The sequence below is a fragment of the Triticum urartu genome, unplaced genomic scaffold (genome assembly GCF_056163025.1).
Source record: "Triticum urartu cultivar PI428250 unplaced genomic scaffold, HENAU_Tu73 scaffold11, whole genome shotgun sequence".
Lineage (NCBI taxonomy): Eukaryota > Viridiplantae > Streptophyta > Magnoliopsida > Poales > Poaceae > Triticum > Triticum urartu.
The window spans coordinates 50,001-65,654 of NW_028259564.1; the positions used below are offsets into that span (position 1 = coordinate 50,001).

The window sequence follows — 15,654 nt, forward strand, 5'->3', positions numbered from 1 at the left end:
AAGAATCATTCTGAGCGAGTACATAAGAAGCGATCCACTTTTTTTCATCGGTTCCAGGGGAAGACCAAAGATCTTGCGCGGCAGGTCCGCCAGAAAAACTCAAAAGAGAAAGAAGTCTCGTTAATCTCTTCATGCTCGTTCCAAGTTCGAAGTACCTTTTGGCCAAAGAAAAACCCGCTTCCTGACACGATTGCCTCTTTATCTTTATATAGATAGATTCTATGGGGTTATTACTTAGTAAGTCTATTTTGTACAAGAGCCCCTCCTATCTGATAGAAAAGGGTCCCATGATCCCGAGCCGATCTTACCTTGGCTCGCAAACCCCAAGTTTGTCTATGAAGAGCTAATCTAATTGTATTTTTTTCTAGAATGGATTTCTTATGTGGAATACTAATGGATAGGGCTTCGTTGCTAAGTGCTACAAGATCTAGTGCACTGGAACTCGTGGTTATGGACCCGAATCCTTTAGTATGGAACATTGTCTTTTCCAAGTAAAAACCCCTAGTATATGAAAGAATGAAAAGGTGCTTTCGTTCTTGTGGAATAAGAAGCCCTCGTACCTTAATGAAAGGAAAATCGTAATTTTTCGTTAGGTATTTGACCAAATAGGATCGTCCAGTTCCTACAGAACCTATCACTAAAATACCCGATAGGGCTAAGCGGAACGAAAAGGGTTTTCCATGAGATGGTAAATGAAAACGATTAGTCCCACACGAGGTTTGGGAATAAGTGATTGTCTGATAATGAGCAAGGAATATACGTCTTTCTGCTAAAGAGGATCTATTAAACTCATAATTCATTAGATCCTTGTTATCAATGCCAACTAGGTATCATAAGTAAATGGATCCCGGTTGTTCAATCCTTTGATAACCAAGGTCATTCTTTGCTAAAGAGAAATGATCACTATGAGTCAGACTCAATAGAATTGGATCCATTCCAAATAGCGAGAATTAGGATTCTTGATCCCTCTCAATCTCTCTTTCAATTCGAGGATCCAGAGAGGTGTTTTCATAGTCATCTCCGAATATTTGCCATCTCGGAATATTTTCGATTTCATTTTTCTATGATATGTCTTTCTATATGAAAATTGGTTATTTACGATGTACGATGATCCCTGTTAAGCATCCATGGCTGAATGGTTAAAGCGCCCAACTCATAATTGGTAAATTTGCGGGTTCAATTCCTGCTGGATGCACACGAACGGGAACATTCCATAAGTCTATTGGAACTGGCTCTCTATCCATGGAATCTCATCCATCATCCATACATAACGAATTGGTATGGTATATTCATACCATAACATAAGAACAATAAGAACTCGAATTCTTATCGATACTGGAACTCAGAGCATAGGAGGGAAAGTCGATTTATGGATGGAATCAAATACGCAGTATTTACAGAAAAAAGTCTTCGTTTATTGGGAAAGAATCAATATACTTTTAATGTCGAATCGGGATTCACTAAGACAGAAATAAAGCATTGGGTCGAACTCTTCTTTGGTGTTAAGGTGGTAGCTGTGAATAGCCATCGACTACCTGGAAAAGGTAGAAGAATAGGACCTATTCTGGGCCATACAATGCATTACAGACGTATGATCATTACCCTTCAACCGGGTTATTCTATTCCACTTCTAGATAGAGAAAAAAACTAAAGGAGAATACTTAATAATACGGCGAAACATTTATACAAAACACCTATCCCGAGCACACGCAAGGGAACCGTAGACAGGCAAGTGAAATCCAATCCACGAAATAATTTGATCCATGGACGGCACCGTTGTGGTAAAGGTCGTAATTCCAGAGGAATCATTACCGCAAGGCATAGAGGGGGAGGTCATAAGCGCCTATACCGTAAAATAGATTTTCGACGGAATCAAAAAGACATATCTGGTAGAATCGTAACCATAGAATACGACCCTAATCGAAATGCATACATTTGTCTCATACACTATGGGGATGGTGAGAAGAGATATATTTTACATCCCAGAGGGGCTATAATTGGAGATACTATTGTTTCTGGTACAAAAGTTCCTATATCAATGGGAAATGCCCTACCTTTGAGTGCGGTTTGAACTATTGATTTACGTAATTGGAAGTAACCAATTAGGTTTACGACGAAACCTAGAAATCGATCACTGATCCAATTTGACTACCTCTACGGGATAGACCTCAACAGAAAACTGTTGAGTAACGGCAGCAAGTGATTGAGTTCAGTAGTTCCTCATAGAAAATTATTGGCTCTAGAGATATGGTAATATGGAGAAGACAAAATTGTTTGAAGCACGCACAGAACCGGAAGCGCCCCTTGTTTCAAAGAGAGGAGGACGGGTTATTCACATTTAATTTGATGGTCAGAGGCAAATTGAAAGCTAAGCAGTGGTAATTAAGACCCCCGGGGGAAAATAGGGATGTCTCCTACGTTACCCATAATATGTGGAAGTATCGACGTAATTTCATAGAGTCATTCGATCTGAATGCTACATGAAGAACATAAGCCAGATGACGGAACGCAGAGACCTAGGATGTAGAAGATCATAACATGAGCGATTCGGCAGATTTGGATTCCTTTCCTATATATCCACTCATGTGGTACTTCATCATATGATTCATATAAGATCCATCTGTCTAGAGATCGTCATATACATCTAGAAAGCCGTATGCTTTGGAAGAAGCTTGTACAGTTTGGGAAGGGGTTTTTTGAGAGAAAAGAAGAATCTACTTCAACCGATATGCCCTTAGGCACGGCCATGCATAACATAGAAATCACACGTGGAAGGGGTGGGCAATTAGCTAGAGCAGCAGGTGCTGTAGCGAAACTCATTGCAAAAGAGGGTAAATCGGCCACTTTAAGATTACCATCTGGGGAGGTCCGTTTAGTATCCCAAAACTGCTTAGCAACAGTCGGACAAGTGGGTAATGTTGGGGTGAACCAAAAAAGTTTGGGTAGAGCCGGATCTAAGTGTTGGCTAGGTAAACGCCCCGTAGTAAGAGGGGTAGTTATGAACCCTGTGGACCACCCCCATGGGGGCGGTGAAGGGAAAGCTCCCATTGGTAGAAAAAAACCCACAACCCCTTGGGGTTATCCTGCGCTTGGAAGAAGAACTAGGAAAAGGAAAAAATATAGCGATAGTTTTATTCTTCGTCGCCGTAAGTAAATACGTAACTAGGAATATGGAAAATTGCATTTTTGGAATTTGCAATAATGCGATGGGCGAACGACGGGAATTGAACCCGCGCATGGTGGATTCACAATCCACTGCCTTGATCCACTTGGCTACATCCGCCCCTTATCCAGCTAAAGGATTTTTTTCTTTTTTCCATTGATCATTATTCTATTTATTCTGACCTCCGTACTTCGATCGAGATATTGGACATAGAATGCCACTCTTTAAAAAGGAAAAAAGGAGTAATCAGCTGTGACACGAAAAAAAACGAATCCTTTTGTAGCTCATCATTTATTGGCAAAGATAGAAAAGGTCAATATGAAGGAGGAGAAAGAAACAATAGTAACGTGGTCCCGGGCATCTAGCATTCTACCCACAATGGTTGGCCATACAATCGCGATTCATAATGGAAAGGAACATATACCTATTTACATAACAAATCCTATGGTAGGTCGCAAATTGGGGGAATTCGTGCCTACTCGGCATTTCACGAGTTATGAAAATGCAAGAAAGGATACTAAATCTCGTCGTTAACTGAATTCTGAATAGAAAGATTAAGAAGAAAAAAAGATTCAAAATAAAGACAGAAATACCCAATATCTTGCTAGAACAAGATATTGGGTATTTCTGTCTTCAAAAATTCTTATATGTTAGCAGAAAAACCTTATCCATTAATAGATGGAACTTCAACAGCAGCTAAGTCTAGAGGGAAGTTGTGAGCATTACGTTCGTGCATTACTTCCATACCAAGGTTAGCACGGTTGATGATATCAGCCCAAGTATTAATAACGCGACCTTGACTATCAACTACAGATTGGTTGAAATTGAAACCATTTAGGTTGAAAGCCATAGTACTAATACCTAAAGCAGTGAACCAGATTCCTACTACAGGCCAAGCAGCCAAGAAGAAGTGTAAAGAACGAGAGTTGTTGAAACTAGCATATTGGAAGATTAATCGGCCAAAATAACCATGAGCAGCCACAATATTATAAGTTTCTTCCTCTTGACCAAATTTGTAACCCTCATTAGCGGATTCATTTTCAGTAGTTTCCCTGATCAAACTAGAGGTTACCAAGGAACCATGCATAGCACTGAATAGGGAACCGCCGAATACACCAGCTACACCTAACATGTGGAATGGATGCATAAGGATGTTGTGCTCTGCCTGGAATACAATCATAAAGTTGAAAGTACCAGAGATTCCTAAAGGCATACCATCAGAAAAGCTTCCTTGACCAATAGGGTAAATCAAGAAAACAGCAGTAGCAGCTGCAACAGGAGCTGAATATGCAACAGCAATCCAAGGACGCATACCCAGACGGAAACTAAGTTCCCACTCACGACCCATATAACAAGCTACACCAAGTAAGAAGTGTAGAACAATTAGCTCATAAGGACCACCATTGTATAACCACTCATCAACAGATGCAGCTTCCCAAATTGGGTAAAAGTGCAATCCGATCGCCGCAGAAGTAGGGATAATAGCACCAGAGATAATATTGTTTCCATAAAGTAAAGAACCAGAAACAGGCTCACGAATACCATCAATATCTACTGGAGGGGCAGCGATGAAGGCGATAATAAATACAGAAGTTGCGGTCAATAAGGTAGGGATCATCAAAACACCGAACCATCCGATGTAAAGACGATTTTCAGTGCTAGTTATCCAGTTGCAGAAGCGACCCCACAGGCTTGTACTTTCGCGTCTCTCTAAAATTGCAGTCATGGTAAGATCTTGGTTTATTCAAATTGCAAGGACTCCCAAGCACACGTATTAACTAGAATATAGATAATAGAAGGCTTGTTATTTAACAGTATAACATAGACTATATACCAATGTCAACCAAGTCAGCCCAAAGATTAGCTATCCATATAACTAAATTAACCAAACCAATAATTTTGTATTTGTAAATGAAGTGAGTCAAAGTGAAAAACTTTGATGGGTCTTTTCTATATGGGTTGCCCGGGACTCGAACCCGGAACTAGTCGGATGGAGTAGATAATTCTTCCTTGTTACAATAGAGAAAAATCCCTCCCCAAATCGTGCTTGCATTTTTCATTGCACACGACTTTCCCTATGTAGAAATAGCCAATTTCTATTCCAAAGAGGAAGTTCTACTAATTTTTTTAATTAGTAAGTTGATTCACCTACTCTTTATTATAATAAAAAGAACATTTCAGAATGAAAAATAGAAAAGTTTTTTCTTGATCATTTATCAACCCTTTCCTGTTTCTTAATTTCGTCTAATGATTAATTAAGAGGGTTGACCAGGTCATTGATACGTATAATATCCAAATACCAAATACGCTCAGTGTGTGATCCACAGAAAGAAAAAAGAGTTGTTTTGGTGAACATCAAAGAAAAAACTTGCTCTTCTTCCATAAAAAATTCTTCTAAAAATGCCGAACCCAATCGTTGCATAAAAGTTCGTACCGTGCTTTTATGTTTACGAGCTAAAGTTCTAGCACATGAAAGTCGAAGTATATACTTTAGTCGATACAAAGTCCGTTTTTTCGAAGATCCACTATGATAATGAAAAAGATTTCTACATATCCGACCAAATCGATCAAGAATATCCCAATCTGATAAATCTGTCCAAATGGGTTTACTAATAGGATGCCCCGATCCAGTACAAAATTGAGCTTTTGATAAGTATCCTATGAGGAGAGTAGCGGGGACTATGGTATCGAATTTTTTCATTCGAGTATCTATTAGAAATGAATTCTCCAGCATTTGATTCCTTACTAACAAAGAACTTTTTTGTACACTTGAAAGGTACCCCATAAAATCGAAGCAAGAGTTTGCTAATTGGTTTATATGGATTCTTCGCGGCTGAGTCCAAAAACAGAAATAATATTGCCAGAAATTGATAAGGTAGCATTTCCATTTCTTCTTCAAAAAAAAAGTGCCTTTTGATGCAAGAATTGCCTTTCCTTGATATCGAACATAATGCATAAGAGGATCCATAAAGAACCATAGGGTTTTCCGAGAAAAACCAGGGTACATTATCCCAAAATGTTCCATCTTCCTAGAAAAGTGGATTCGTTCCAGAAAAGTTCCAGAAGATGCTAATGGTAAGCAAGAAGATTGTTTACGAAGAAACAACAAAAAAAATTCATATTCTGATACATAAGAGTTATATAGGAATTGAAATAGTCTTTTATTTTCTTTTTGAAAAAAAAAAATGGATTTCATTGAAGTAATAAAACTATTCCAATTCGAATAATAGTTGAGAAAGAATCGCAATAAATGCAAAGATGGAACATCTTGGATACGGTATTGAAGGAGTTGAACCAGGATTTCCAAATGGATAGGATAGGGTATTTCTATATGTGATAGATAATCCAAATGCAAAAATTTGTCTTCTAAAAAGGGAAATATTGAATGAATAGAGCGTAAATTCTGAAACTTTGGTATTTCTTTTTCTTTCAGACAAAAAAATTCCCGTAGCGAGAATGGGATTTCCACAACGATCGCAAACCCTTCAGATAGAATCTGAGAATAAAACTCAGAATAAAAATAATTTTTGTAATCCAATAATCGATCTTGGTTAGGATGATTAACCGAGTTATCCAAAAAATTCTGCTGATACATTCGAATAATTAAACGTTTCACAAGTAGTGAACTAAATTTCTTGTTATTACAACTAACAACTATTTCCACAGGTTCAGAACCATTTAATCCATAATGGTGGGCAAATGCATAAATATATTCCTGAAAGAGAAGTGGGTAGACAAAGTATTGTTGACGAGATTTATGTTTTTCTGAATACCCTTCGAATTTTTCCATTTGTATTTCTACTTGAATCAGAGAGAAGAAGCATTTCTCGGTTTATCGAATGATGATACATAGTGCAATATGGTCAGAACAGGGTGTTGCATTTTTAATACAAACCCTGGAAAGAAAGGGAGTCTAATCCACAGATCTTTTTCTGCTCCTTTTCTACCCAATTAGTTTATGTTTGTTCTAATTAAAAAAAAAGAACAGAACAAGTTTTTTATTTTTGCAGGCCAATCGCTCTTTTGACTTTGGAATACAGCCTCTTTATCAATATACTGCTTCTTTTACACATTCAATCCATAACATCCCTTATTCAATCCATAATCAAGAATAATTAGGATTTCTAAAAAAAAAAAGAAAAAATAAAGGGTCCACTCATAGGAAAACCCAACCTTTCCCCGCATCCGGCACTAATCTATTTTTAACGTCTAATTAGAGCGGGGAATCATTCCAATTAGGAAGTTCAGCTCGTTGCTTTTTATTTTACCAGAATTGGAGCCAGGCTCTATCCATTTATTCATTAGACCCAGAAAATCGTAATTTTGGATTCCATTCAAAAAAGATTGATTTTATTACGACATGCTATTTTTTCCATTCATTACCTTTGAGGATCAGTCGTGGTCTTCTAGACTCTACCAAGAGTCTGGACGAATTTGTTGTTTCATCCAAATGTGTAAAAGATCATAGTCGCACTTAAAAGCCGAGTACTCTACCATTGAGTTAGCAACCCAGATAAAAAAAGGATCTTAGATACGATCGAAATCCAAAAATCAATGGAATTACACCGCGCGCTTCTGTCAAAACATTGAACTAGCAAGACATCAAAAGATTTTTTTTATCGACCATGAAAAACACTCAAATGCCAAAACGAACAGGTCCGGTGAAATTCCACTAAAGTAAAGTTAAAAAAAGAGCGACCCTAATCACGATGGCCAAATTCTCCTTATTTTTAGCGATTTTTATTAACAAAAAATATATATTATAAAAAATATATATTATATTGTATGAGAATACATGCAAGAGGAACACCCTTATCATTTGAGCGAAGTGTAGGCGGAAAAATTGAATATGGAGTGAGGATAAAGAGACCCATCTATCTACAAATTCTATTTGTTCAATAGACCTTTGTCAATGGAAATACAATGGTAAGAAAACAAATTAGATAGAAAAAGTAAATAAAATAGGGGCTTATGTTGGATTGGCACGATATAATATAAATCCAAATAGGATTAAAAAAGAGGTAAATTGTGTCTAAATAATTAGACAACTAGGAATACTAATAATCTTCTCCTATCCTATTTTTTGATTCATTTAGTTCTTCAATTAACTCAAAGTTCTTTCTTTTTCTTTAAAGAATTCTGCCTTCCTTAAAATATCATAAACAGTTCTTGTTGGTTGAGCACCCTTTTCAAGGAAATAGAGAATAGCTGGAACATTTAAACAAGTTTGATTCTTTATCGGATCATAAAAACCTACTTTTTGAAGATCTCTTCCTTCTCTTCGAGATCGAACATCAATTGCAACGATTCGATAGACAGCTTATTGGGATAGATGTAGATAAACAACGCCCCCCCCTAGAAACGTATATGAGGTTTTCTCCTCATACGGCTCGAGAAAATGATTCGAATTTCTGTCGATAATAATAGAAATTAGACTATGACGTGCATTAATTTCCTTACAGAAAAAACAAATTTCATTTATACTCATGACTCAAGTGGGCTAATTTTGCCTGACAAACTTCGAAGGCAAAATCCTTCCAAAATTTTTGAGTCGTCTTTAAACTCTTTTCTTTGTCTCATTTCGAACGAATTGACTTTTATTCCTTATTCTAATCCAACTCTGTTGTTGAGACAATTGAAAATTGTGTTTACTTGTTCTGGAATCCTTTATCTTTGATTTGTGAAATCCTTGGGTTTAGACATTACTTCGGGAATTCCTATTTTTTTCTTTCAAAAGAGTAGCAACATACCCTTTTTTCTTATTTCCTTCGATAAAGCATTTATCTCTTCTATAGAAATCTAATAAGAGGGATTGATTCTGATATACTTTTATTGGACTTTCTTCTTATTTTAACCTTTCGATTTATTTCTATATTAAGGATAGACTGACAAAGTTGGCCTAATTTATTAGTTTTCACTAACCCTAGATTCTTTCCCTTGATAAAAAAAATTCTGTCCTCTCGAGCTCCATCGTGTACTATGTTACTTAAACCCAGCGCAAATTTGGTTCGGAACGAATAGAACAGGCTATGTCGAGCCAAGAGCATTTTCATTACTATGGAAAATGATGGATAGCAAAATCCACAATCGATCATGTCCTTCAAGTCGCACGTTGCTTTCTACCACATCGTTTTAAACGAAGTTTTACCATAACAAACATTCCTCTTTTCATTGCAAAGTGGTATAGAGAATTGATCCAATATGGATGGAATCATGAATAGTCATTGGTTTAGTTTTTTTATACTAATTAAAACTTGCTATCTATGGAGCAATATGGATAAAAGAAAGTAAGTATTTATCCGGGAAGCCTCCGCCAAGATCCAATTTATTTAAACCCATATTAAAATTCTATCATATGAATGAAACATAGTTTGAAAAAGACGACTAAACAAGTTTGCTTAAAACTTATTTATTCTTAAATTTCCACCCTCAACGGATGGCTCGAGATGATCAATCTTGAAGTGAGAAAAGAAGGATTGACTCTTCCTCAATAAATAAACTATCAACCTCCAAAAAAGTTTAATTAATTTAATTACTAGAATTAGAATTCTAGTAGTAATATATTTTTTCAGTACCAAAAACAATTAACTATAATAACTAAATAAACTATTCCAATGAAAAGATTGAAAGTTTTTGGTAGTTATAGAATTCTCGTACTTCTTCAACTCGAATACCAAAAGGAAGAAAAAAATATGACTAAGTGATTTTATAGTAGAGGCATATCCTGAATGTGCTTGATAGATCCCATTTTTTCATGAAAATAAAGATAGTCAATTTGACTGGACTTAAGACTTTATTATGTTTTCTGAGAAAGAATAAGATATCATTATTCTCTTTAATAAACTTTTGTCTCGTACGGAATACTATATGATTTCACCGTTTGTTTCATCAGAAACAATCTGGGACGGAAGGATTCGAACCTCCGAGTAACGGGACCAAAACCCGCTGCCTTACCACTTGGCCACGCCCCATTTCGGGTTTTATGCGACACTAATAAACACTAGTATGTTTATTTGTTATTCGTCAATACCATTTCAATTACATAAAAAAGGAGGGATATTCTCTTGCTAGTATTCTACACATGCGGATAATATAGAATCAAAAAAATGCATTGATCATTACATGGAATTCTATTAAGATATTATATGAAAGTCGAATTTATTCCACTCTCATTTGAGAGTGCGAATACAAGGAGGTATTTTGTGTTTGGGAAAGTCCGAAGAAAAAAGATTTTGAATCTGCCTTTTCCTTCTTTCCCTTAAAAAAATAACTCAAGAAAAATCCAATTATTTACTCTACAAGAATGAAATGCTTGTTATGCCTAATATACTTAGTTTAACCTGTATCTGTTTTAATTCTGTTCTTTATCCTACTAGTTTTTTCTTTGCCAAATTACCCGAAGCTTATGCTATTTTCAATCCAATCGTGGATATTATGCCTGTTATACCTCTATTCTTTTTTCTATTAGCCTTTGTTTGGCAAGCTGCTGTAAGTTTTCGATGAAATCTTTAGTACTCTGTATGCCAAATTGAATGATGTGTTCATTCCAAAAAAATTTTAAAATGGGTAAAAGCCGAGAAGTTTTATATTTTTATATTATGAACCTTCGATTCTAAAATTTAAATTCTTCTACATTGAATGGGTAGCTACAGCAATAAATTTGGATCAGCCTTTCTACTCCCCTGCACCTAGGTTGAGCAGGTACCTAAAGGTACCTACACAATACCTAACCACCTAACCCTATTTTTGCTATTGATAAGAGTGCTTATTATAAAAGAATTCTTGCAATTTTTTTCAAGAATTCTTTTTTGCATTTTTAGGTATAAAAAAAAACCATCCTAGTGGATCCGTGTGGTAAGGAAAAACTGGTAATCTATTCCTTAAAAAAAAATCTTGGAGATTATGTAATGCTTACTCTCAAACTTTTTGTTTATACAGTAGTGATATTCTTTGTTTCACTCTTTATCTTTGGATTCTTATCTAATGACCCAGGACGGAATCCTGGACGCGAGGAGTAAAAATTCAGTTTTTTTTTTTCTTATTGGATTTGTTTCGTACATTTATCTATGAGAAAATCCGGGGGTCAGAATTCTTTCCAATTCGAAAGTCCCAAATGATCCAAGGGAGCGGAAAGAGAGGGATTCGAACCCTCGGTACAAAAAAATTGTACAACGGATTAGCAATCCGCCGCTTTAGTCCACTCAGCCATCTCTCCACGTTCCAAAGCGAAAGGTTTCCGTGATATGATATAGGCAAGAAATAAGAAATAACGGTTGCAAAAAACCCCTTTTTTTTCTTTCAAAAGTCTATAAAAATTATATTGCCAATTCCATTTTAATTATATTCTTTTTTCTTAATGTTAATAAAAAAAGAAGAAAATTCTTGTTTTTTCTTTCTAAAAATCGATATTGGCCGAGAGACAATCAAATAGATTTTCTCTTTAGCGGGCATTTCCATATAGGACTTGTTATAATTATAATAAAACAAGCAGGTTATATAAAAAAAACGCTTTTTTTGTCGATTATTTATCAAGAAAGCAAAAAGGGTTCTTATCAAATCCACCATAAAATTGGAAAGAAGCATAAAGTAAGTAGACCTGACTCCTTTAATGATGCCTCTATCCGCTATTCTGATATATAAATTCGATGTAGATGAAATTGTATAAGCGAATTTTTTTTATTTCCTTAGACTTAGACCGCGCAAGACAAGAATTTTTCGCTATTTACGATTTCATATTCTTGTTACTAGATGTTCTATAGGAATAAGAAGAAATCGCAACTCCTTTGCGCTACACATAAAATTGGATTTCGAAGGTCCATTTTTTTTTTTCAGAATCCTCTATTATTTTAGTTCTTCCACCCATGCAATAGAGAGGGAATGGGAAAAGAAGGGTTACTTTTATTTGCATTTTTCCCTTAAAAGATAGACTTTGAAATAGGAGTCTTGGAATAATGCTGAATTCAAAGGTTTATTTCTTTCTATAGTATAAGAAAAACAATTTATTTCTATTTCTATAGTATAAGAAAAACAAATAAATAGTATAAGAAAAACAAATCGAATCAAATTCATGGATTTACCACGACCTCGGTTGTGACTGTGACTCCATAGATAAAAATGGGAAATTTCTCTCTTCGAGACCATTGAAAAAGGGCATTGAACGAGAAAGAAATCGTCCACAGATAATAAAACTATCATATGCCTTGGAAAGTGATATGAGGTGCTCGGAAATGGTTGAAGTAATTGAATAGGAGGATCACTATGACTATAGCCCTTGGTAGAATTCCTAAAGAAGAAAATGATCTATTTGATACTATGGATGACTGGTTACGAAGGGACCGTTTCGTTTTTGTAGGATGGTCTGGCCTATTGCTCTTTCCTTGTGCTTATTTCGCTTTAGGGGGTTGGTTTACAGGGACAACTTTTGTAACTTCTTGGTATACCCATGGATTGGCTAGTTCCTATTTGGAAGGTTGTAATTTCTTAACCGCAGCAGTTTCTACCCCTGCCAATAGTTTAGCACACTCTTTGTTGCTACTATGGGGGCCCGAAGCACAAGGAGATTTTACTCGTTGGTGTCAATTAGGCGGTCTATGGACTTTTGTAGCTCTCCACGGGGCTTTTGCACTAATAGGTTTCATGTTACGCCAATTTGAACTTGCTCGGTCTGTTCAATTGCGGCCTTATAATGCAATCTCATTCTCTGGTCCAATTGCTGTTTTTGTTTCTGTATTCCTTATTTATCCACTGGGGCAATCTGGTTGGTTCTTTGCGCCGAGTTTTGGCGTAGCAGCGATATTTCGATTCATCCTTTTCTTCCAAGGATTTCATAATTGGACGTTGAACCCATTTCATATGATGGGAGTTGCCGGAGTATTAGGTGCGGCTCTGCTATGCGCTATTCATGGAGCGACCGTAGAAAACACTCTATTTGAGGACGGTGATGGTGCAAATACCTTCCGTGCTTTTAACCCAACTCAAGCTGAAGAAACTTATTCAATGGTCACTGCTAACCGCTTTTGGTCCCAAATCTTTGGTGTTGCTTTTTCCAATAAACGTTGGTTACATTTCTTTATGCTATTTGTACCCGTCACCGGTTTATGGATGAGTGCTATTGGCGTAGTTGGCTTGGCTCTGAACTTACGTGCCTATGACTTTGTTTCCCAGGAAATCCGTGCAGCGGAAGATCCTGAATTTGAGACTTTCTACACCAAAAATATTCTTTTAAACGAGGGTATTCGTGCGTGGATGGCAGCTCAGGATCAGCCTCATGAAAATCTTATATTCCCTGAGGAGGTTCTACCACGTGGAAACGCTCTTTAATGGAACTTTCGTTTTAGCTGGTCGTGACCAAGAAACCACCGGCTTTGCTTGGTGGGCTGGGAATGCCAGACTTATCAATTTGTCCGGTAAACTGCTTGGAGCTCATGTAGCTCATGCCGGATTAATCGTATTCTGGGCCGGAGCAATGAACCTATTTGAAGTGGCCCATTTCGTACCAGAAAAGCCCATGTATGAACAAGGGTTGATTTTACTTCCACACTTAGCTACTCTAGGTTGGGGAGTAGGGCCAGGGGGGGAAGTTCTAGATACTTTTCCGTACTTTGTATCTGGCGTACTTCACCTAATTTCCTCCGCAGTCTTAGGCTTCGGTGGCATTTATCACGCGCTTCTGGGACCCGAGACTCTTGAGGAATCTTTTCCATTCTTTGGTTATGTCTGGAAAGATAGAAATAAAATGACTACAATTTTGGGTATTCACTTAATTTTGTTAGGTCTAGGTGCTTTTCTTCTAGTACTCAAGGCTCTTTATTTTGGCGGTGTATATGATACCTGGGCCCCTGGGGGGGGAGATGTAAGAAAAATTACCAATTTGACCCTTAGTCCCAGTGTTATATTTGGTTATTTACTAAAATCTCCTTTTGGTGGAGAAGGGTGGATTGTTAGTGTAGATGATTTAGAAGATATAATTGGTGGGCATGTATGGTTGGGTTTTATTTGTGTATTTGGCGGAATTTGGCATATTTTAACCAAACCCTTCGCATGGGCTCGCCGTGCATTTGTATGGTCTGGAGAAGCTTACTTGTCTTATAGTTTAGCTGCTTTATCTGTCTTTGGTTTTATCGCTTGTTGTTTTGTATGGTTCAATAATACAGCTTATCCGAGTGAGTTTTATGGACCCACCGGGCCAGAAGCTTCTCAAGCTCAAGCATTTACTTTTCTAGTTAGAGACCAGCGTCTTGGAGCTAATGTGGGATCCGCTCAAGGACCCACAGGTTTAGGTAAATATCTAATGCGTTCCCCAACTGGGGAGGTTATCTTTGGAGGGGAAACTATGCGTTTTTGGGACCTTCGTGCTCCATGGTTAGAACCTCTAAGGGGCCCCAACGGTTTGGACTTGAGTAGGTTGAAAAAAGACATACAACCTTGGCAAGAACGACGCTCAGCAGAATATATGACCCACGCTCCTTTAGGCTCTTTAAATTCCGTGGGTGGCGTAGCTACCGAGATCAATGCAGTTAATTATGTCTCTCCTAGAAGTTGGTTATCAACTTCTCATTTTGTTCTAGGATTCTTCTTTTTTGTGGGCCATTTATGGCATGCAGGAAGAGCCCGAGCTGCTGCAGCAGGTTTTGAAAAGGGAATCGATCGTGATTTGGAACCTGTTCTTTACATGAACCCTCTTAACTAAGATTTTCTTATTTATACCTGTTCTACTTTTTTTCTGTTCTGGCTCGGTTATTCCATCTAGCCGAGCCATTCATTCCTTTTTATGAAAGAAAGATAAGGGACAGAAAAAAAAAATAAATAAAAATGAAAGAAACAAACGTATTCAATAAGCAAAAGGAGAGAGAGGGATTCGAACCCTCGATAGTTCCTAGAACTATACCGGTTTTCAAGACCGGAGCTATCAACCACTCAGCCATCTCTCCACAGCCTAATCCTTATTTTACTCCTACAAATAGAACATAGCCATATAAAAAATAAAAAGATTTATTAGCCTCTAGAAAGATATCAGATACAAGTTCCTTTTCGATATATCTCTGTATACTGTATACACGGATACAGGATCCGCTATACCCGCTTGTGAAATAAAGAGTAAATAATCTCTTCTCACACCCCATATCCAAATAAAAAAGCGGTTTAAGTAATAAATTTGAATTAAAGAGAAGAATCAATGGATTCATGATTAAACCCCTCCTACTTCTTGTATTTTTTTACAATTTTGGTTTAAGTGAGGGATCAAATATGTAGTCAACTTTATTTGATGGTAGCTTGGAGGATTAGAAATATGACTATTGCTTTCCAATTAGCTGTTTTTGCATTAATTGCGACTTCCTCAGTCTTAGTAATTAGTGTACCCCTTGTATTTGCTTCTCCTGATGGTTGGTCAAATAATAAAAATGTTGTATTTTCCGGTACATCATTATGGATTGGACTAGTCTTTCTCGTAGCTATTCTGAATTCTCTCATTTCTTAAATGAAATTTGGTT

General features: G+C 36.8%; 2 non-coding genes across 2 annotated transcripts; both read right to left on the reverse strand.

Annotated features, from left to right (window-relative positions):
• Positions 1 to 11,290: 11,290 nt before the first annotated feature.
• TRNAS-GCU (transfer RNA serine (anticodon GCU)) lies at positions 11,291 to 11,378 on the reverse strand. The gene has a single exon. It is a non-coding gene; the product is annotated as a tRNA-Ser (tRNA).
• A 3,627-nt stretch (positions 11,379 to 15,005) lies between these two features.
• On the reverse strand, positions 15,006 to 15,093 carry TRNAS-UGA (transfer RNA serine (anticodon UGA)). Its single transcript has one exon. It is a non-coding gene; the product is annotated as a tRNA-Ser (tRNA).
• Positions 15,094 to 15,654: the final 561 nt, after the last annotated feature.